Genomic DNA, 23075 nt, shown 5'->3' on the forward strand with positions numbered 1-23075 from the left:
GAATTTTCAGGCAAAGGCTGGGGAGTGACATGGTGTCATTCATGTTGTCCGTGGCTTCAACCACTCCAGGATTACTAATTCTCAAGGACACTATAAAGATTTCCCAATTAGACTCTTATTGTGCTTGGAGACCTGGGGATGAAGGGCACGTTGCTGGGCAGAGTGTGGCCATGATCTTGAAGATCAAAGTGGGACCTGGCTTACTTCTGAACCTTGACCTTGCTTCCAAAGGGCTGAATCATAACAGCACCACTCATAATAATGATCATGATGGAAAGAGGGTGTTCTGGAATACTAGAGTGACCTCATTATGCTCTACCTGGGAAAGGCAAACAGGCATGAGTTACTTTAATTCTGTTCAGCAGCTCTGTTCAAAGCCTGGCTGAACATTCAGGACAAGCCTTAGAATAAACAGGAATGCCTGGATTCTAATGGCCAGTCCTTTGTGTAGATCTTGGGGAATAAAAATGCAGTGATGAACCAGGCTTGGTCTGCAGCGTCTGTCATAGCTCACCCAGCAGATGTCACACCTCTGTGTTTGCCCAGCTATGTGAAGAGTCCCCACTTAGGGGACTTTAATGTATTCTTGTGTTTCTCCTACATTAACACCTCCATGATGACTACAATCATGTTAAAATTTAGTTAAATCACCCAGGAATGTTTATAGAGGACTTTTAGCACAGGGGTGCCTGGGTGGCTCAGTTGGTTGAGCGTCTGACTCTTCATTTCAGGTCATGATCTCACAGTTCGAGAGTTTGAGCCCCACATTGGGCTCTGTGCTGACATCTTGGGGCCTGCCTGGGATTCTCTCTCGTCTCTCTCTGTCCCTCCTCTGCTCGCACATGCTTTTCCTTTCTCAAGATAGATAAATAAATTTAAAAAAATAATTAAATCTCATAAATAACAACTAATAGTTATAGTTACAATGGTATTTTTATATCTATTACCTCATCTGTTCTTCAACAGCCTTCTGAGATGGGTAGGTATTATTACTCCCATTTTGAAGATAAGAAAATTAAGGCACAGAGAGGGGGAACTGGTTTAGAATCACAGTGTCAGAGGTAATAGGGATCATCTGGTCACTAACTTCCCTTTTTCAATGGAAAACCAGCTGTTGTAAAGAGACTGGTCTCTTAGTAATTGGAGCAGAGCTGGCACACCAAGGGTGGGGTTTTTTTTTGTTTTTTGTTTTTGCAATTATTTAAAGGAAACTACCTGAAATCCAAGACATTGTCCATGTGATCCATGACCTAAGTTTGAATGCTTTGGGGGAAAGGGTGATGGCTGCCCTCCACCCTTGGGGTCAGGCATGGACAAGAGCCTTTACTATGTGGTCAAGTGGTTGCTGCAAGCCCATAATTACTCAGTTTAATGCAACAGAAAAGACACAGAGCCTAAGAGATGGGGTTTTAACTAGGAAGAGTGGAGCATTCAGTCCACCCAGGAAGACAGAGAGAAAACAGCGGTGGCATCTGGGGAGCTTCAGCCACTACAGAGAGTTCTTAGTCTCCTCCCTCTATAATTCCTGGCCTCAGAAGCCTGTACCTCTGTCTGCTGGGAGCCTTCCTAGGCTTTGGTAGGAGAGGTCCTTGGCTCTGCCCATTCCCACTGCTTCACCTCATTGACCTCCTAGTGCCACCCCTTCGCAGACCCAGAGAGGCTTTCCCATCAGGCCAGGACACCATGCCAGGCACCAAAGAATAGGAGACTTGCTCTAGGGCCCTGCCCTCCAGGAACCTGTAGCTTTGAGAGGGGAGTGAAAGTCAGAGGTATACAGAATTGGGCCGTGATTTCCCATGGTAGGTTCCCCCCATGATTTCTCCGTAAAATGCCTGTGGTGACACAGGGTCTGGGGAAAGAGGATGAGCCCAGAGCGGGGAGTGGGATTTGTGACTGGGGAGAAGGCATTTTAGGCTGTAAGAATATCGGGGACATGAAGAGCACCATGGTTCATCAGAGAAGTGTGTGTGTGTGTGTGTGTGTGTGTGTGTGTGTGTGTGAGAGAGAGAGAGAGAGAGAGAGAGGTGATGGAGAGGTAGACAGAGGTCAGGTCATAGAGAGCTTGTATATTCAACAACTTTGACCTTTCCATTGAAAACCATGGGTTTGAAGGACTTTGAGGATAGGAAGCATGGGGCCATGAGGTGACATATAGAAATGCTCACTCAGTAGTGGCAGGTGGGAGGGATGGGAGTGAGAAGGGTCTGCAGGTAGAGAGAACAGGGAGGAGCCTGTCCCAGTAGTCTGGGCAGGAAATGATGAAGGTCTCGGCTCAGGGGTAGATGCTGGGGATGGGGAAGGGGGACAGGTCCCGGGACATTTCAAAATGATCAGGAGGGCAGTCATGGAAGGTGAGGTGTCCAAAACGCAGGGGTGCCCTGGGGCCAGCCGGTACTGGCTGAGTAGACTAACTGTGTCCATCTCTTCCCAACTCTGTGCTCAGGGGTGCCATGTTGGGAGCTTTTAGTCAGCTACGGGAGAAGCATCAATACCACAGAAATCAAGAAAGACTGCAAATCAGGACCTTTACTTGGACCTTTTCTCCCCAGAGACTGGTTGTTAAACATCTACCAACCCACCACTGCTGAGACACCTGCAGCTTCTCCTGCTGTGGGTGGTCCAGGGCGCAGTGTCTGAGGCATTTGAGATGCGCCTTGGGCAAGGGATCGGCTTGGGTAGGTGGAGAGTAAGGAAAGGCATTTTCAGTGAACCTCACAGTGTGAGCAACGGCCCACCTATTTCTGGAATAACACAGCATGGAGCAGGGAACTGAAGAGATTTGTGGACTATTGCTAGCCGAGTCTTGAATCAGATCTTGAATTAGAGTTGATAGATCAGATGCACAAATGAAATGTTCCTTAAAGACAATATATGATGCAGGTTTGTCATGAATTGGCCTACTTGTGCCAGAAGTTCATCTTTACAGTATTCCCTGAACCCAGTTGTAATGGTTGGTTAGTTACCTTAAGAATGACTCAGAAATTTTCCTAGATTATTATTTAGCAGGGGAGGAAACCAAGTCCAAGAGAGGGCTTCAAAGACTTTCTCAAGATCACAGCTGGTTAGTGATCCTTATCAGATAAGAACTTTGGAGTTGGAACTTGTATTAGTTATCTATAACTGCAAAACAAATTTCTCCCAAACTTAGAAAAAAAAGCAGTTAAAAAATGGCTTAAGTATGGCTTGAAACAGTGAAGAACATTTCTTATCTCATAGTTTTTGTGAGTCAGGACTTCAGGAGTGACTTAGCCAGGTGGATTTGGCTTGAGGTCTGTGCTAGTCAGGGTTTTCCAGAGAAACAGGACCATGGCAAACATACACTGTATGAATATAGCACAGAATGAATAGCATAGTATATGAGTAAGTGGTATATTATGAGGAATTGTCTCACACAATCATGGAAGCTAAAAAGTCCCACTATCTGCTGTCTACAGGCTGGATTCCCAGGAAGTCTGCTGGTGTAGTTCAGTCTGAGTCCAAAGGCTCAAGAACCAGGGCAGCCAATGGTATAAATCCCGGTCTGAGGACGGGAGATGAGATGAGATGTCCCCGTTGAAGCAGTGAGGCAGAGGAAAAAAAGGGATCAACTCCTCCTTCCTCTACCTTTTGTTCTGTTCAGGCCCTTAATGGATTGGATGATGCCCACCCACACTGCGGAGAGCAGTCTATTTTACTGAACTCACCAATCCAAATGCTAATCCCATCCAGAAACACTCTCATAGACATGCCTAGAAATAATGCTTAATCTGGGCATCCCAAGGCTAGTCAAATTGACACTAAAATTCACCATCACGGGTCTCTCATGAAACGTCGGTGAAGGTGTCATCTGGGGCTGCACTCAGCTGGCTGAAGTTGGGGGATCCACTTCCCCGGGGGGCTCACTCACATGGCTGGCCCATTCATCCTGGTGCAGGCAGGAGGCTCACTTCCTTGCTGGGGCACCTCTCGGCAGCTGCTGGAGCATCCTCATGACACAGCAGCCCACTTCCTCCTGAGTGAGTGGTCCAGAGAGATCGAAACAGAAGCTCCAACATCTTTTATGACTTAGCTTCAGAAGTCATCATCATTTTCACAGTATCCTAGTGGTTATACAAGTGAGTCTCATTCAGTGTGGGAGAGGGCAACGCAAGAGGCAGGGATCGTGGCGACCATCTTGGATGTTGGCTACCATAGGACCCAATGCAAGAAATGAGTTAAACCCATGAGACTCTTGAAGTCCAAGGACACGGTTCTGCCATTTGGTAGGTAGGGATCCCAGTAAAGGCTCAGCTTCTTCATCTATTAGGGGAACTATCATTTCTGCCTGGGTTGCCATAATGGCTTGTGATGAGGACCAAAGCAAAGAACAATAGAGTTATTAGTTGCAGTGATTGGTGATTGTTCCTGCTAATTGATGGCTATTCAGCAAAGCATAGGGGGTGGGGGGGGAGGGGGCAGCTGCAGTGTGGTTGGTATCAGTTTGCAGTCTAGAGTGAGGCTTTCTGGGCTTGAAACTCAGCTCCACTGCCCACCAATGGGACAGATACTGACTCCCCGTGGGCTTTGTTGCCTCACCTACTCCCAGGGGAATGACTGAGCGTACCCATTTCACAGGGTTGTTGAGAATTAAATTAGCTAATTCAGGTGAAGCATTTAGAACAGTGCCTTCGGACATTTGGTCACTGCATGATATAAATACTGGCTTTGGCAACTTGGCCACAAAGTCTGAAAACATAGATTCTATTTTATCATGCATTATACTATAGTATCAATCAATAGCATTGTAATATATCATCAACCATTGATGATACATTTGCCTGTGTTTCCAGACTTGGGGGCCAACCTATAGTCTGTCCTCTGATGCTGATTGCCCAGGCGGCTTACTCTGTCCTTTAGTTGTGCCTGTAATCCAGCTGGATGATCTGGGATAAGATTCTAATCTCTCTTTAAACAGGAGAAGGCCTTCATTATACTTACGAATATGGGCCCCACCTCCAAGCTTCCCCAGACGTGGCGTATTGTTAACGCGGCTCTCGAGTGTGTTGCTCACCCCAGTGGGGCCTTTTATCACAAAGCACGCAGGGAGGAACAGGTGCCCTGTGCTATTAAGTTGGTTTTGCAAACCACAATGGCCAGCCACCTAATGGCGTAAAGATACGCCTTACTTTGAAGGAGGCGGGGTACCAGACATCACATGCAAAGGGTTCTGAGCAACCTGGAAGAGGGCCTTGGGAAAGGAATGTCCCAGAGAGGGAAGGTTTGGAGTTGCAGAGATGTACCCCATGTTCATAAGGCTGAACATATAAAACTCTGAGCCTAGAAGCTGGTCTCTTTGATGGTGGTTAACTTGGGTTATAAAATGCCTCTTTGCAAATAATTTGCCAGTTTCTGTAAATACCCGGCTCTCTGGTTTGTTTAAAACTTTTTTGTTTTGTTTTGTTTTTTTAATGGTTATTTCTTTATTTTGAGAGACAGAGAAAGAGCGGGGGAAGGGAGAGAGGGAGGGAGGGAGAGAATCCCAAACAGGCTCCATGCTGCCAGTGTAGGGCCTGACTTGGGGCTTGAATTCACAAACCGTGAGATCATGACCTGAACTGAAATCAAGAGTCAGAGGCTCAACCAACTGAGCCACCCAGATGCCCCTATTTTCTTTTTATAAGGATTTGAGTCACATCTTTCTGGGGAACATCTCATCACCTAGAAAGGCTTTCCCAGAACATGTTCTTGAAACACTAATCTATGGGATGTTCCTGGATGTTACATTAAAAATGGTTTGAGTGATCAAATGAGCTCAGGCAACACTGGATTAAGCGCAGTTAAACAGGTTTCCTTCTTGCAGGACTTCTCAGAACCTTTAATATGCTAATATGTCTGTCTTCTGAATTTCTGGGAGGGTGCTGAAATCTGTAGTTTTCCCCACATTTATTTGTTCGTAAGCCCTTTTTATGGGAAGGGCAATATATTTCAGAGGAAAACTGCACTAGAATATAGATAAAGGAAAACGTATACCTAATAATTGAAATGTGTACTGTTTTATCTACCTGGCACATTCACTTATTTCGGGTAACACCGTACCCCTATTCTGAGAACTGCTCCCAGCAACATTCACATGGTTCCCATGGTTCCCATGGTTTCTTACATGTCCTCCCCCATCCCCCCTCCCCTTCCTCCCCCCCCCCCCCCCCCCCCGCCCCGGGCCACAAGTGACACACCTTCTAGCTATAGGAGTGAGCCCCAGACCCCAGCTAGGCCGTGAAGCCCCCTCTCTGGAATTTTTGGATTTGGGACCAATAATTCTTTCTCCGGTGGCTGAGGCTGTAAGACATAAGATGAGAGAGCTGTTAGTTGGTGCACATTCTGCCATCTGCCGAAAGCCATTCTGCAGCGAGTTTTCATCGTACTGGCAGGAGGAGAGAAAACTGTAATGGGAGATGGACAGGAGATTGACTTCTTGGGTCTACTTGTTCTAGATTCCTCATTCCATTCCCACTTTTCTGCATTTGGCTAATCTATATCAGGACTCCTCAAATGTAATCATGCTATGGTTTGTGGACCAGTTCTGTTTCCCAAACTACGTGTTACATGTCTACAGTGAGGTAAGTTCGGAAACTGAGCACTTAGGAACTTTTGTAGTAATTGGCACTGTAGAGACATCAAGTGGCATTTCATTTTTCTGGTAATTCATATTAATTTAATTTACCCAAGTATTGATCTACAATGGCTTTTCGTAATAACAACAACAATAATAAACCCAGTCCTTAAGCACAGATACTTTGAACAATCCTGTTTTATGAGCTATTCCAGCAGGGCTGCTGCATACGGTTGTGTAGGCAGTGCACTGTACAATTCTAGCAAGTGCCATTCACATAGGTGACAAAATGAATGATTCCCCATGACCTGAGTTGTACAGTGTACAACCTGCCCAACAGTACACACAGCCCCTTGGCTTCAGTCTCCTCCAATAAATTCTTTTTTGTTTTGCTTAAGTTAACCAGAGTCTTTTTATTGTTGTTGTTGCTTTCAAACTAAGGAAATTTAAATAGTACCTCTTCTACTGTCCCAGTGGGCTCTTTCAACTGTCTACTATATATAAGAGACCTGGTTCTGGAGTATAACTTTCCCACAGTATGATTCATCCATTTTGCTGTCTTGTTGGTTCTCATGGAAGGAAACAGCTTAATACACACCGCTTGGGAGGATGCCCAACGTTCTTTTCCACCAAACCTGCCAGCATTTAAAGGTTCCCTTTCCTTCCACATCTGAGCCCCAGTGTAAGGAGAGCTCACAATGAATTGACTGGGTAAAGGCAGGGCAGCTGGGCATTCTGAACACTGTCAGTGGGGCTGTAATATAGTTGTCTTTCTAGAACAGTTTTGTAATATCTATCAAAAGCTTTAAAAATGCCCTTTGGCCTTCTAAGAATTAGATTTCTAAGATTCTTAGAATCTTAAGGATCTAAAAGTCCATCAAATATTTATCTCTGAAGATGCCCATTGTGTTTTAATTGTGAAAACGGAAATTAGGAATAACCTGAGTATCCAATATAAAGGAGTGACTAGGTAGATAATAAAACACTATGTAAAATATCCAATAACCTGAATAAATTAAAATTATGTTTATAATGTATTAACAATATAGAAATTTATATTAGGTGAAAAATCAGAGTACAATAGAATATACAGGCAAGGGGACAATACTTAGAAAAAAACAAGACACATAGGCTAAAATGTTAATAGTGAATGTGTCTGATGAGTGAAATTTTACGATTAGTGTAAAAATATTTTTCTAAAAATTTTAAAGTTTATGCCAAGAGTACATATTACTTTGACAGTCGGGGAAAATGAAGTTAAATATTTAAAAGGGAGAAAGTGGGGTGGCTGGGTGGCTCAGTCGGTTGGGCGTCCGACTTCGGCTCAGGTCACGATCTCACAGTCTGTGAGTTCGAGCCCTGCGTCGGACTCTGTGCTGACAGCTCAGAGCCTGGAGCCTGCTTCGGATTCTGTCTCTCTACACCTCCCCCATTCGTGCTCTGTCTCTCTGTCTCTGTCTCTCTCTTTCTCAAATATAAATAAACATTAAAAAAAATAGGGGAGCTGTTTTAGGTTGGGCCCCAAAACACAGATGGGGGTGCTGCAGGCTTCAATCTGAATTGAGCAGCTTGACTTCCTCAGCTCCTCAAGATCATCTGGGCTGGAGGCCCTGGCCCAGATGACCTGTACACACAGCCCACCTAGCTCCGAGTGGACACTCCAATGTACTGAGTGCTTATGTCCAGCCGTTTCTGCTGGAGTAGGTAGTATTTCTGGATCCCAGCCTCGGTTCCAGGAGTTCCAGAGGGCCCTTGGTTCCTGATCTTATCCTGTCTGGGAAAATACCGGTGACAGCAAGGAACAGGCAAAAGAGGCTGAAAAGAAGTGAAGGATGTACATTCCCCGGCCGCATCCACTCCTAGGACAAACCCACACAGATGCACCAATACTCATTCTGCCAGTGTTTGCAACAGTAACAAATTGGAACAAATTGGGGGAAAAGGTGGAAAAATTGCCTGTCCATCAAAGGGATACATAAATTATAGTATTTTCATACAATGAGATACTGTATAGCATCAAAATAAATGAATTAACATGAACATAGAGGAATCCCTAGTGTTAGCAAAAAATAAAGCAAGTAGCAGTTTGATTTAATCTCTATTAATATTTATTTTAAAACCATATTTCATATAGTATTTATCTATTTAGCTTTTATTTTCTTTAAAATTTATTATCACAATCTATTAATATTATATAGGTTTTATTAAGTTTATAGCATGATTCCAGTAAGATTAAGTTAAATTTTTTTTTTTTCAACGTTTATTTATTTTTGGGACAGAGAGAGACAGAACATGAACGGGGGAAGGGCAGAGAGAGAGGGAGACACAGAATCGGAAACAGGCTCCAGGCTCCGAGCCATGAAGCCCAGAGCCTGACGCCGGGCTCGAACTCACGGACCGCGAGATCGTGACCTGGCTGAAGTCGGACGCCTAACCGACTGCGCCACCCAGGCGCCCCAAGATTAAGTTAAAAGTATGTGAAAACACTGCTGATTATTTATGGATGTCTACATGTGGTAAAAGGAAAAGTCACGCATGTGAATAATTAACATCCAATTTCCAACAGTGGTTTCCCTTGGGATCAACAGAAGGGAAAAGAAATCAGGGAGTGGTGCATGGAGGCTTCAAAGGTATTTTCGACGTTTTGTTTAAAAAAAAAAAAAAAAAAAAACATCCAGGGGCGCCTGGGTGGCTCAGTCAGCTCAGCTCAGCTCAGGTCATGACCTCACAAGTTTGTGAGTTCCAGCCCCAGGTCTGGCTCTGCACAGACCGTGAGGAGCCTGCTTGGAATTCTCTCTCCCTCTCTCTCTGCCCCTACCCCACTCGTGCTCTAAATAAAAAATACATCTGAAGTAAGTATGGAAAAGAATGTTAGGATTTGACAAAGCCTGGTGGTGGGCACAAGTTATATTCTTCACTATACTCTTGTGCCTTTTGGGAAAAGTTCATTTAAAAAATAATAAAGTAACAAATAGAAAGTAGGTCACTGACGCAGGATGCTCCGAGTGAGGCAGGGGGAGGTGACCATGGAGAGCCGGGCTGGGGTGCCCTGGGTTGCGATGTGGTCACACCCGCTGCGTGCCCGCGGGGGGGCGGGGGGGAGGGGGCCTGGACGCCGCCCTGCGTGGTGCACACTCCCTGCCCCGCCCACCAACCCATGTGGCGCCTATTTCTCCGTGTTTCCAAGTCCTATCTGGCAGCTTCGCCGCCGCGCTGCTTGCTGGGAATTGCAGGTCTCGGCAGCGAGATTCAGCTCCTGACGACCTTCGCACAGGTGTATTTCTGGCCGTGTGCACCTCCTTGGGTGGCTCCGGCCTTTGTAGTTCTGGGTCTTGTGCAAGAACAGCACAAGTTCACGCCCACCTCCTGCCAAGGGGCAAGGGAATCTCGGAGGCCTGGAGATCCTGATTATTTTATCTAATTTAGGCATTCCCAGGTATTTGGGTCTTCAGTGTTTTGGTTTCCTGTACTCATTGATCTGTCTGTCTCATCTTCTTTATTCCTCAGGACATGAGTCCAGTCCGGGTCGGTGCCAACATTCCAAGAAAATCCAAACTGGGTCTTCTCACCAGTGCTCCTGTCAGGTCTTGGAATCGGGACACCTGCTCTGGGATCCCAGCTCAGCCAGCCAGCCGCCAGATGCCTTTAGGCAAACCTTGTCACCTCTCTGGGCCTCCCTTTCTTCCTCTGGTAAATGGGGCAGGGATGCCTGTCTCACAGGGTTGGCATGATGTCACGATTGCATAATGTCTCGCTTGTCAAGGTTCCAAGCACAGCGTCTGCACAAGACACAACACATTAATTTAACTTTTCCTAAGGTCAAATTTAGCAATTAACGTTGGCGGGCCTTTCAGATTCAGATCCTTTCTTCCTTCCCACCAAGCTACTTCCCTTCTTCCTTCCTCTGTTCGCTTCTTCCCCAAACTCCCTTCCCCCAGGTTAGCTCTGGCCACTCAGGCTGGGACAAAACAGCCTAAGCCCCAGCGTCCAGCTCTGCATAAGACTTTCCAACAGCAGCTCTTGACCTTGTAGAACATTTGAGCCCCCTAGGGAGCTAAAAAAAAAAAAGACCCAAGTCCCCCAAACACTCCCCCACCCCTCTTTGCCCCAGGCCACAGCCTGCCCCCACAGAATGTGATTCAGTTGGTCTGGGGTGGGGGCCGGTGCACCAGGCACTGTATTTTCTTTACCTCACCACACCCACCCCAGGCAGTGGATCCTAAGGTCCGTTTTAAGACTAATCCCTGTAAGCACCACAACCTTCTCTTGAGCTTCTTCCCTCCTTGGGATGTTTCCCTGTCGTCCTAACAGTGGGAAGCAATGACCACACGTTCATTTTTTCCATTTACCAGGTTCTTTCTTGGAAAACATCTAATAATTTACAGGTCCTTCACAGAGTCCTTCCTTAACTTCGACTCGTGTGGTAGGCAGAACAGAAAACACCCCCAAGGTGCCCGGGGGGAGGGGGGCAAACTGAAGTTTCCTCTGAGACCTGATACATGCTTCTGTTCTGTCTTTTCTGGGGCCCAGCTACCGTTCTGCCCATAGGGCTCACTTTTCCTTTGCCACAGATCTGAAATAAACAGCTGACGGCAGAGCCAGCTGAGTAAAGCCGACAGTGAAGAATCTGTGTTTAGGGAATGTTTCTACTTACTTTTGGCTCACGTACTCTTAAGACACTGGTGGCATTTGCTCAGTGCTCGCTATGTGCTGGGCACTTTGCTATGTTCACTATCACATTATTTCCGCACAACTCTATGAAGCAGGCACTGTCATCCTCCTTTTACAGATGAACAAATAGGCTTCGAGGAGTTACGTGTCTCCCTGCTTCCCCAAAATGGATCTAAGATTTGAACTCAGGCAGTCCAACTCCAGAGCCCGCATCCTTGTTTTTGATTCTTCACTGCTGTCCATCTTCCATCCCTGGTCTGCCGGCTGCCTTTCTCAGCATGGAGCTGGTGCGACTTGGGGGTGAGAATAAGTTAACGTCTCCGGGCTGCTCTTCCCGCTTCCCTGATGTTCCAGAGCCAATGATCATGGGCCTCATTTCACAGAAGGAAGCACATATGGGCTGTGACATCTCCAAGGCGACAGCTCAAATGACAGGAAGAAATGGGGGTGGGAGTAGTGAATTCCCAAACCCAGACCTCTAGGTCAGCACAGGGACCTCGGGGACTGTTGGCATTTTATAAATGCCTTTCATTCCTCAAAGCCTAACACCGTTTAATTTTGCAAATACACCTGGGGCCGGTGGTTGAAGAGCAATATAGACAATAGACCTGGCCTGCCTCAGATTTTGCAGAAGAAGGTTGCTGGTGAAGTAGAAGCAAATAGTGTTAAATGATTATCTCACAGGAATTCCTACCAAGTCTGACCATCCGCCTGTGCTCCTTTCCAGCTTCCTGGGGCCACCTAAATGAATAGTTACAATGTTATATTTGAATTTTTTTTTTCAACGTTTATTTATTTTTAAGACAGAGAGAGACAGCATGAACGGGGGAGGGGCAGAGAGAGAGGGAGACACAGAATCGGAAGCAGGCTCCAGGCTCTGAGCCATCAGCCCAGAGCCTGACGCGGGGCTCGAACCCACGGACCGCGAGATCGTGACCTGGCCGAAGTCGGATGCCTAACCGACTGCGCCACCCAGGCGCCCCTACAATGTTATATTTGAACAATAAAAGGACTTTGCAGTTCAGTTCCTCTGTGCGTGTGCGAGAGAGATATACTCTGTCAAGCTTCATTAGGACAAAAAAAATGAGTTGGTTACACTGTAAATATTACATGTTTGCTCTTTCTAAACAGGCCCGTAACTAGCAAAATGGCTAAAAATTGGAACAAAACCTGAGAAAAACACAAGCATAATCCTTGCCTTTTTTGTCTGTCTTAAAAACATTTAAAAGGCCAACCTAATTAACCAAATTGTTTTCTTTTGCTATGCACAGATGGTTTCCTTTCCAATATTCTAGAGAAGGATTAATTACCTAACCAGATTTACAGGTAGACTGGGATAAAACGTTTCTCCTGCCTGCCTCCTAGGGATGAAAATACCCACAAGTAGTTTATGAGGTGTACTAGGTTCAGTAGTGGGTCCCCCAAATCCATGTCTTCCTGGAACCTGGGAATGTGACCTCATTTGCAAATAGGGTCGGGGTGCCTGGGTGGCTCAGTCAGTTAGGCTTCTGACTTCAGCGTAGGTCATGATCTCACAGTTTGTGGGTTCGAGCCTCTTGTTGGGCTCTGTGCTGACAGCTCAGAGCCTGGAGCCGCTTCAGATTCTGTGTCTCCCTCTCTCTCTGCCCCTCCCTTGCTCACGCTCAGTTTGTCTCAAAAATAAATAAACACTGAAAAAAAAAAAAAAAGAAAATAGCGTCTTTGCAGATGTAGTTAGTTAAGATGAGGTCACATTGGATGAGGGTGGGCCCCAAATCCAAGGACTGCTGTCCTTACAAGAAGGTCATGTGAAGACAGCCCCACAGAGAGAAAAGGGCCCCTGATGGGGGGTGGGGGGGGGCGGTGCACGGCTGTGAGCCAGAGAGCCTGGACTCAGCAACCTCAGAAGCTGGGGGAGACAAGCGTTCTCCCCTAGAGACTTTGGGTCAGTGTGGCCCTGCTGACACCTTGTTCCTAGACTTCTAGCATATGAGAGAAAAACTATGAGAGAATCAGTTTGTTGGCTTATGCCGCCCAGCTTATGGTACTTTGTTACAGCAGCCCTGCCAAAGTAAAATAAGGGACTTTGCGGTGGAATCTGGACGGACACTCCTTCTATCTTCTTCAGAGCCCCTCGCACTGAGGACTTGATGTGGGTGGAGTGAGCTCCACACAGTCTCCCCTGTCATCACGTGGTGAGAAAAAGGAACCCAAACAGAACGTGACCGTTCTTGGAAGTCAGAATAGGCAACATCCACGAAGGCTTTTCTCTTGTTGCCTGATTACCGTATTCACTGCTAACTCTAGGCCAAAAAAATACCACTTTTATTGGGGAAAAATGAGGCTCTTCCTAGAGAACAGAGCTGACCGAATCCAGCAGCAGTAGGAGGTCTGCTTCAGGCATGGTCAGGTATTTACGGAGTGGTAAGAAAGGACACCTGCCTGCTTCCGTGTAGGGACCCGGGCACATGAGAAGCACCCGGGGGCTTTTAAAATCCTGATGCCTTGCTCCCACCCCAGAGATTCTGATTTAGGTAGTATGGGGTGCTGCCAGGCATTAGGATTTTTGAAAGCTTCCCTGGGTGATTCTGATGTGCAGTTTGGGTTGAGAAGCACTAGTAAAAGTTACCTGGAGATTCCAGATGATTGTTTTACTGTGTGATTACTTTAAATTAAGGAAAATTAGTAAAAACATTATATATTAAAGAGAGAAAGGGGCTCCTGGGTGGCTTAGTTGGTTAAAGCATCCGACTTCGGCTCAGGTCATGACCTCACGGTTCGTGAGTTCGAGCCCTGCGTTGGGCTCTGTGCTGACAGCTCAGAGCCTGGAGCCTGCTTCGGATTCTGTGTCTCCCTCTCTCTCTCTGCTCCTCCCCCGCTCGTGCTCTGTCTCTCTCTGTCTCTTAATAATAAATAAAATGTTAAAAAAAATTACATTCTTGGGGCGTCTTGGTGGCTCAGTCAGTTAAGCGTCTGACTTCGGCTCAGGTCATGACTTCACGGTTTGTGAGTTCAAGCCCTGCATTGGGCTCTGTGCGGATAGCTCAGAGCCTGGAGCCTGCTTCGGATTCTGTGTCTCCCTCTCTCTCTGCCCCTCCCCACTTGCCCTCTCTCTCCCTCTCTCAATAATAAGTTCAAAAAATTTTTCTTAATTTAAAAAAAGAGAGAAAATAAGTTAAACAAAAAGGTGACACTTAGGATGCCATCAAACTCTGTAGTAAAGTCTTCAAATACGTAGAGAATACAACAGCTATTTTGGAAAGAATGGTCCTACAGGTGCAGCTCTGAGGTCAGTGGAGTGAGTTTGAGGCATTTTGTTTGCAGGAGCCCTCAGCATAATGTCTGGCTCAAAGACGTCTTCAAGAAACATTGGCCAATGAGGTCTGTTTAAGAAAATGAGAAAACCGTGGTTCAGATTTCCCTTGGCAGCTTCTTTTCTTCTTCAAAGAAATCTGGATCACCCAACTTATCCCCTAAAGCCTTCTTAATTCCTAAGAAGGCAAACCCAATTCTTTAAATTAAAAAGTTAATTACCATTTATTGAAGTTCCTGTCTTCATTTTAGGTGGGTTAACTGGTGATTCGGGAGAGTTGGATGCTCTCACGTGGTATGTGAGCACATCATAAACACTGACTGATCCATATATATGGTATATGGAGGCCCATTTTAAGGGACTTTAAAGTTTCAGACCTTAATTAATTATAGGAGGCTATTGTTGGATCATCTTTGTGATTTAGTTGCTGCCGACTTCTCAATCAGACACACAACCTCCAGTTATTCTATTGTTATTATAAGAAAATATAACCCACTTACAATATGATTATCAGAGGGGCGCCTGGGTGGCTCAGTCGGTTAAGCGGACGACTTCGGCTCAGGTCATGATCTCGCGGTCTGTGAGTTCAAGCCCCGCGTCGGGCTCTGTGCTGACGGCTCAGAGCCCGGAGCCTGTTTCAGATTCTGTGTCTCCCTCTCTCTGACCCTCCCCCGGTCATGCTCTGTCTCTCTCTGTCTCAAAAATAAATAAACGTTAAAAAAATAAAAAAAAAAAAAACAATATGATTATCAGAAATATACCTTGGTAGAGGGCAAGGATTGTTCATCGTCACATGAGCTATTAGATGTTATGTGGATAGTTTTTTTTTTTTTTTAATTTTTTTTTAACGTTTATTTATTTTTTTTGGGACAGAGAGACAGAGCATGAACGGGGGAGGGGCAGAGAGAGAGGGAGACACAGAATCAGAAACAGGGTCCAGGCTCTGAGCCATCAGCCCAGAGCCCGACGCGGGGCTCGAACTCCCGGACCGCGAGATCGTGACCTGGCTGAAGTCGGACGCTCAACTGACTGCGCCACCCAGGCGCCCCTATGTGGATAGTTTTGAGGAAGGGATGAGTGGAGGGTGGAAATACCCCCTATCCCGGAGGTGGCTGGGTTTTGAGCCTAACTTTCATGGCATAACATTACTGCTCTCATTTCTTTTTTTGTTTTTGAGTATGTATATGTGATTACACAAATACTTGTCAAGGACCAGACAAGAGAGGATCATTAGGTTTCAACTTGTCTGCCAAAGGTGATAGATCAATTGGTAGTGGCTCCTTGGGCTACTGGGTTGAAAGTAATTCTGAAATCAAATCCACGTTGAAAGGGAAAGGGTAGCAAGATGGATTAGTAATTTCTTAGAGCACGTGAGACGAGGGAATGGACGCACGATGCCAGGCATTTGCTTAGATCCCCTTGGACCCGTTAAAAGTTTTTCCAAAAATTTGTTTGAGTATAGTTGACACACAGTGTTACATTAGTTTTAGGTGTAAAATGTAGTCATTCAACTTCTCTGTACGTTATGCTATGCTCACCACAAGCGTGGCTACCGTCTGTCACCATGGACCCTTATTACAATGTCATTGACGACATTCCCTATGCTGGACCTTTCATCCCTGTGACTTATGCATTCCATAACTGGAAGCCTGTATCTCCTACTCCCCTTCACCCATTTGCTCATCCCTCCACTCCCCTCTCCTTTGACAATGATCAGTTTGCTTTCCACAGCTTTGGGTCTATTTCTGCTTTTTGTGTGTTTCTTTGTTTTGTTTTTTAGATTCCATTATGAGCCTATGAGTAAAATCATCTGGTTTTTGTTAGACTCTTTTTTTGACAGACAAGCACTCTGGGTTAGCCAGTAGGCTTTATACTAGTCATAGGAAGTGCTGTTTCTTTTCTAAACAGCTGTGTGCCCATGTTGGAAATTCAGTGTGTGGTACAGAGCCTGGGGACCTTGGGCTAGGAGTCCCAATGGAGAGATTCCCTAATAAAATGAAGCATTTAATTTCACTAAGGTCTGCACAATCCTTTCCATCTAAGGCTGAATGATTGGTATCCATTACCAATTATTCTATTTTTTTCATTCATATTAAAGAGGTTTTTGTGTGTGTGTGTGTGTGTGTGTGTGTGAGGTATTTGAGTACGTAGTGCAAGAGGCCACACTCTGTTTCAGAGAACAATGGTCGAGGTCCAACCTTCATGTTTAGGCTTGTGCTCAGCTGTCCTTTAGAAAGCTGCACAGGGGGCGCCTGGGTGGCGCAGTCGGTTAAGCGTCCGACTTCAGCCAGGTCACGATCTCGCGGTCCGTGAGTTCGAGCCCCGCGTCAGGCTCTGGGCTGATGGCTCAGAGCCTGGAGCCTGTTTCCAATTCTGTGTCTCCCTCTCTCTCTGCCCCTCCCCCGTTCATGCTCTGTCTCTCTCTGTCCCAAAAATAAATAAACGTTGAAAAAAAAAAAAAAAAGAAAGCTGCACAGGACATGACCATTCTCTGTCCTGTTATTTCCCACCATTTAGCAGTGTGACACTAATAGATTGGATGTATTCTGTGAGAAAAGAGTCAGGATGACCATCTGACTGGGGGACCTGGGAGGATGGAGATGCCATTTTGAGATGAGGGTGACTGTACGAGGAGGGACAGATCATGAGCTCAGTTTCAGATGCCTACTAACTGTCCAAGTGGAGATGTCAGCAGCAATTGGGTTTATGTGTCTGGAAATCAGAGGGGAAACATAGATCACATGTATAAATCTGGGAGTCATCAGCTTGTGGACAGAATTTAAAAGCATGGAAATGAATGAGATCACCAGGGTAATAAGTGTAGATAGAGAAGGGATCCAAAGACTGAGCTTTGGGGCAACTTCAAGATAAAGAACTCCAGAAAAGAGGAGGAAGCAGCAAGGGTTGGGAAAGAGCAGGGTGTAAAGTAAGAGGAAAGCCAGCAGAGTGCCCTGGTAGCCAAGTAAAGAGCGTTGCTTTGAGGAGGAGTCATTGACTAGGTCACTGCTGCGTAAAGGTCAAGCAAGGTGGAGACTGGAGAACTGGCTACCGGGTGGGGCTGTGTGGAGGTCATTTCTTTGATGGAATTCTGGGGAGGGGTGAAAGCTCAGCTGAAACGTGTTTAATAGAGAATGGGAGGGTGGGAAGTAGAAGTGTCCAGCATTACAATGTTGTTAGGAATTTTGCCATACAGAGGAAGTGATGGGGGAAAATGAGGTTGAGCACACCTGTATTTTTCAGACGGGAGAAATAATTGCACATTTGTGTGCTAGTGTCAAAGGCCCAATCAGGAGAAGGTGTTGATGATGCAGGAGAGAGAAGGAGCATGGCTGGGGTCATGTTCTTGGGTAGGCGAGAGGGAACGGGGTTGCGTGGAGGTGTGCAGGAGCTGGTCTGTGCCTGGAGAGCACGGTTCATCCGTAAGACTGGAAGATAAAAGAAAGCATGTTGATGTGATGGGAAGTGCTTTTGGAAGATCTCAGCAGCTTACAGACCCTTCAGTGGCTCCCTGTTGTGCCTTATGTCAAAGAGTCCATAAAGCTCAGCCTAGGATACAAGGACTTAAAATATAAACACTCTGGCCCCAGGTTATATCTCCTTCCTCATCTACTCTTGATCCTTGTGTTTTAAGTTTATTTATCATTTTTGAGAAAGAGAGAGAGAAGGGGGAGAGACAGAGAGAGAAGGGAAGAGAGAGAATACCAAGCAGGCTCTGTGCCGATAGCCTATCAGCTGATAGCTATCGGCACAGAGCCCCATGCGGGGCTCGATCTCACAAACCATGAGATCATGACCCGAGCCGAAATCAAGAGTCAGACACTTAGCCATCTGAACCACCCAGACGCCCCCAAATGTGGTTCTGTGCATACTCTACATACACTTCTTATTGAACTATAACATGTATACATATGTGCACACCCACAAATCACAACGTGTATGTGTAGCTCTTTGTGTTTTCAAAGTGAACACACCTGTGTCAATAAATGGTGCCTCACTGGCCCCCTGAAACTCCACTCCTCTCGCTGCGATTGTCATGCAGAGGTAACCGCGATCCGGGCTTCTAACATCATGGATTACTTTTGCCTGTTTCTGAACTTCATGTAAATGGAATCAAACAGTGTGAACTCTTTCACGTCCCACTTCTTCCACCCGCTTCGGATTTCTGTGCCGCGTTCCCTTTGTTAGCATGTAGCAATACTTCGCTCGTTCCCCGTTGCTGTGTTGTATTCCACTGTGTGAAGAATAGCCCACAGTTACTTCCCCATCGTGTTGTGGCTCGACGTTTGGTTTGTTGTTGGCTCCTGGCTCTGACAAACAGCCCCGTAGTGAAGGTTCCTGCACACACTGTTGAACCGTATACGCTTTTCTGCTGGACGTGTACCCGAGAGTGAGATGCTGGGTCATAGATTGAAGTGCTACGTGTATTTTGATCCTGTTACTGTTATGAAGCACGCCCAGGAGTATAATCCTAGACACTGGAACCCCACGGTCCAAGGCTCTGAGCTCCAAGGCATCTGAGATGATTTGTCCGGCCCCTTCATTTTCATACGAGAAGCCTGACCCTCAGGCTGGGGAAGCGACGTTTGCAAAGTCACACCGCGAGGAAGTGGGTCCGTGCTCCAGGTCTCCTCATTTGGGGGCTAACGCTGGCCAAATACCTGTTAGTGTTCACACGAGGAAACTGTCCTCTCTGACCCAGGAATGGTCACACGCCGCTCCAATTTGTATAATGAGCACTACTGTTTACGAAGTACGTGCTCACTGCCATATACCTTGTGTCATATGTTTGCACGTGTCATGTGCTTACCTTGTATTATTCCCTTTAGTCTCTTTTGCACATTTATGTATTTATTTGTTTTTTCCTCTCCCTATTTTTCAGATGGAAAATGAGCTCAGAGCGGATGAGTGGCCTGCTCAGGTTTCCACAGAAGGTGGCAGAGCTAGGATTTGAACCCTGCTTGTGACTACTTGAGAAGAAAAGGGGCAAACTCCTTAGAAAGTTATTGCTGCTCCGGCACAGGTAGACCTTTCTTTACCTCACTCCCCGGGGCTCCTCCCAAGTATGGAGAGTCCAGTTTTCTATCACAGACGATGTGACTAAAAGAAGGCAATCGCATTGCAATTCTTTGTCTACGGTGTGGCGTCTGGGTGGCTCAGTCGGTTAAGCATCAGACTCTTGATTTCGGCTCAGGTCATGATCTCCCAGTTTGTGGAATTGAGCCCCGTGTCAGACTCTGCACTGACGGCGTGGAGCCTGCTTTGGCTTCTCTCTCTGCCCCTCCCCCGTGCACTCTCTCTTTCTCTAGCTCAAAAATAAATAACTAAACATTAAAAAAAAAAAAAAAAAAAACAGAAAGCAAGAAAGCAATTCAACAAGGCAAGCACGGAAAACACCTGCAGCTTTCCCTGTAGGGGCTGATACAGAGTGCATCTGCTCAGAGCCATCATGATGATACTCATTTCTATTCAAAAGTTGTGTTGGGGCGCCTGGGTGGCGCAGTCGGTTAAGCGTCCGACTTCAGCCAGGTCATGATCTTGCGGTCCGTGAGTTCGAGCCCCGCGTCAGGCTCTGGGCTGATGGCTCAGAGCCTGGAGCCTGTTTCTGATTCTGTGTCTCCCTCTCTCTCTGCCCCTCCCCCGTTCATGCTCTGTCTCTCTCTGTCCCAAAAATAAATAAAAAACGTTGAAAAAAAAATTAAAAAAAAAAAAAGTTGTGGATGCGGTGAACACTTGCTCCTCAAGCTCTTCCCAAAAGTCCCTAGGACAGTGAAGCTTGATGTTCAGAAATTAATTGAGCCCTGAAATTTCAGGGGAGCCAGGATGAGCCTCATTGTTCCGTGAATCTTAGAGATATCCATCATCCATGGGCCCCCATCCCATATCCTGTATGCTATCTCAAAGAAGATAATAAAAGATAAGTGATCAGCATTAACATGCATTAGGCACTCACCCTGGGCCACGTGTGACTAGCTGCGCTCACGTGAATGACCTCATTCAGTCCTCCCAACAACGTTTCGAAGGAGGTGCTGTTACTATCCCCATTTTGCTGATGAGGAATTGGATGCTTCCAAAGATGAGAAAACCTGCCCCAGGGTGCACAGTAAGTGAATGAGCGGGGGCTTCACCTAGGGCCCCCATGGCTGCTAAGCTCTAAACTTGTTCGTGGCCCTGACGCTCAGGTGCACAAAAAGTGCTTGTTTACTGACACCTCCCCTTGATTAGGGTTTTGGGTTTTTTTTTTTAAGTCATTCCTTTGGGGGTGTTCACAGTTTATCACAACTGCCACAAGCTAACCGAGTGAAGCCTGTGTTCTCGAGGACAATTGTCCCCTACCTTCCACCTTGGAAAGAAGAGGGATTTTTCTTCTCATTGAGATCTCTTTAAATAACCTGCTTAAAAAAGAGATGGGTGGGGGAGGGAGAGAATTGGAGAGAGTCTGGGTGTCAGAGGATCCTGGACGTGGCGGAGTGGGCAGTACAACGCGGCTGTGGGGTTGCCTTGGCTTTTAACTGGCACATCTTCTTCGACAGACCCTCCTTCAGCTTCCTCTCCACCATCGGTGAGGTTTCGTGAAAGCAGGTGGGAGGGGTTGGTGTGTCCGTGGACTATTACTTTTAGGGATTTTGAAAAACATTGAAATGATTTGCACTATTTTGGCATCACTTGGGCTGTTAGGGCTTAGCTCTTTGTTTTTCTGTTTCAATGTTATTTTCAACGTTTATTTGTTTTTGGGACAGAGAGAGACAGAGCATGAACGGGGGAGGGGCAGAGAGAGAGGGAGACACAGAATCGGAAACAGGCTCCAGGCTCCGAGCCATCAGCCCAGAGCCCGACGCGGGGCTCGAACTCACGGACCGCGAGATCGTGACCTGGCTGAAGTCGGACGCTTAACCGACTGCGCCACCCAGGCGCCCCTGTTTCAATGTTATTTTATAAAAAGAACACTTAAAGTTTTAAGTGTTCCTCTCCTCATTGCCACAGATGGAAACTCAGTGTATCACCAAGTGATCCATCTCTGCGGGAATACAAATTACCTGTGCATTTCAGACTCTTTGCACTTTGCCTTAGCTAAAGAGCCCCTGCTAGATACATAGTATTAGCAGGTGACTCTCTGGGCCATATGCCGAAAAAGACAGATGTTTTACTTAAGTTCATTGAAAGGGAAATGTGAAAGGCACTAAAAACCTGCTGGCCTGTCTTCTCCCCAAACTCCCTCTGGCTGAGTGATCTTGTGTATGTATGGGGAAGAGAGAGAGAGAAGGAAAGAGGGAGAAATGGAGAGAGGGAGATGGGGAGAGAGAGGGGGCGGGAGTGGGAGGAGAGAGAGAGAGGTGGAACAGAGAGAAGGAGGAGGGAGGGAGAGAGAGGGAAAGAGAGAGAGGGAAGGAGAGTGAGAGGGAGGGAGAAAGAGGAAGAGAGAGAGAGGGAGAGGAAGAAAAGAGGAGAGGGAGAGGTGGGGAGAGAAAGAGAGAGAGGGAAAGAGAAAAAGAGAGGGAGAGAAGGAGAGAGAGGGAGAGGAGATGGGGGTAACTTGGACTGTACTGGGACTTTCTGTTCCAAGGTGGGCTATACCACCAGCCAAGAACTTCCAGTCTTTTAAAATTCCCTCTGACTCTCACCTGAAATGTTAGAGGTGGGAGAAGTAGGAAAGATGCTGACTAAACCATTTTCCAAAGCCATGTTCAAAGAGCATAAGCTTGGGAACAAACACCGGACTCTTTGTTGTTGTTGTTCGTCTTAATTGTCTTGTGCTTCTTTTCCCTCTAAAAGCCTCACTTTACCACAAGGGACATGAATATCAATCAACCTGGTAATGGAGTACCCTCAGATGGCAACTAAGAACCAGCTCACCAATTAGCTGTGTCACCTGTCTGTGCGTTGGTGTCCACCCACGTCAAAGCTATCTGTACAGTGCCGAGAACGATTCTGATTTGAGAGATGAATATTGTCAGTGTTTGGTGTGTGTTGGGAGGAGACTAGCTGTTGCAACATCACGGATGATTGTCATCCCCACCGTGATCCTGTAGAAATTTTGCGACAGAGATGTTCAACCGAGAAACTGTTCTCCGTTTTCCTGAGTGCACAGTGGAGATGTTAAGTACTTCAGTTAGTGCTCTGATTAAAATCTAAATGGCTATCACTTTCAGAGAAATGTCCAAATTTCTTTACCCTGTTCAACAAGGGATGGAGAACACCACCACTTTGGGACGTATTTTTTTTTTTTTTTATTTTTTATTTTTTCAACGTTTAATTATTTTTGGGACAGAGAGAGACAGAGCATGAATGGGGGAGGGCCAGAGAGAGAGGGAGACACAGAATCGGAAACAGGCTCCAGGCTCTGAGCCATCAGCCCAGAGCCCGACGCGGGGCTCGAACTCACGGACCGCGAGATCGTGACCTGGCTGAAGTCGGACGCTTAACCGACTGCGCCACCCAGGCGCCCCTTTGGGACGTATTTTAATTTTCTTTTGTGTTCAGTCTTTCTATACAAGTTACCTGGAGCAAATTAATTAAGCCGGAAGGGCTTTTATGAGCCTGATTTGA

General features: G+C 46.3%; 1 long non-coding RNA gene across 1 annotated transcript in view; it reads left to right on the plus strand.

Annotated features, from left to right (window-relative positions):
- LOC147577383 (uncharacterized) overlaps positions 1–22718 on the plus strand; it is a 54442-nt gene extending 31724 nt beyond the window's left edge. The window contains exons 2-3 of the long non-coding RNA XR_015240222.1: positions 19411–19551; positions 22302–22718. This is a non-coding gene — a long non-coding RNA (uncharacterized LOC147577383). The remainder of the gene's footprint in view (positions 1–19410; positions 19552–22301) is intronic.
- Positions 22719–23075: the final 357 nt, after the last annotated feature.

Source organism: Puma concolor, chromosome C2 (assembly GCF_028749965.1).
Source record: "Puma concolor isolate L17-30 chromosome C2, mPumCon1.1.hap2, whole genome shotgun sequence".
Taxonomy (NCBI): domain Eukaryota; kingdom Metazoa; phylum Chordata; class Mammalia; order Carnivora; family Felidae; genus Puma; species Puma concolor.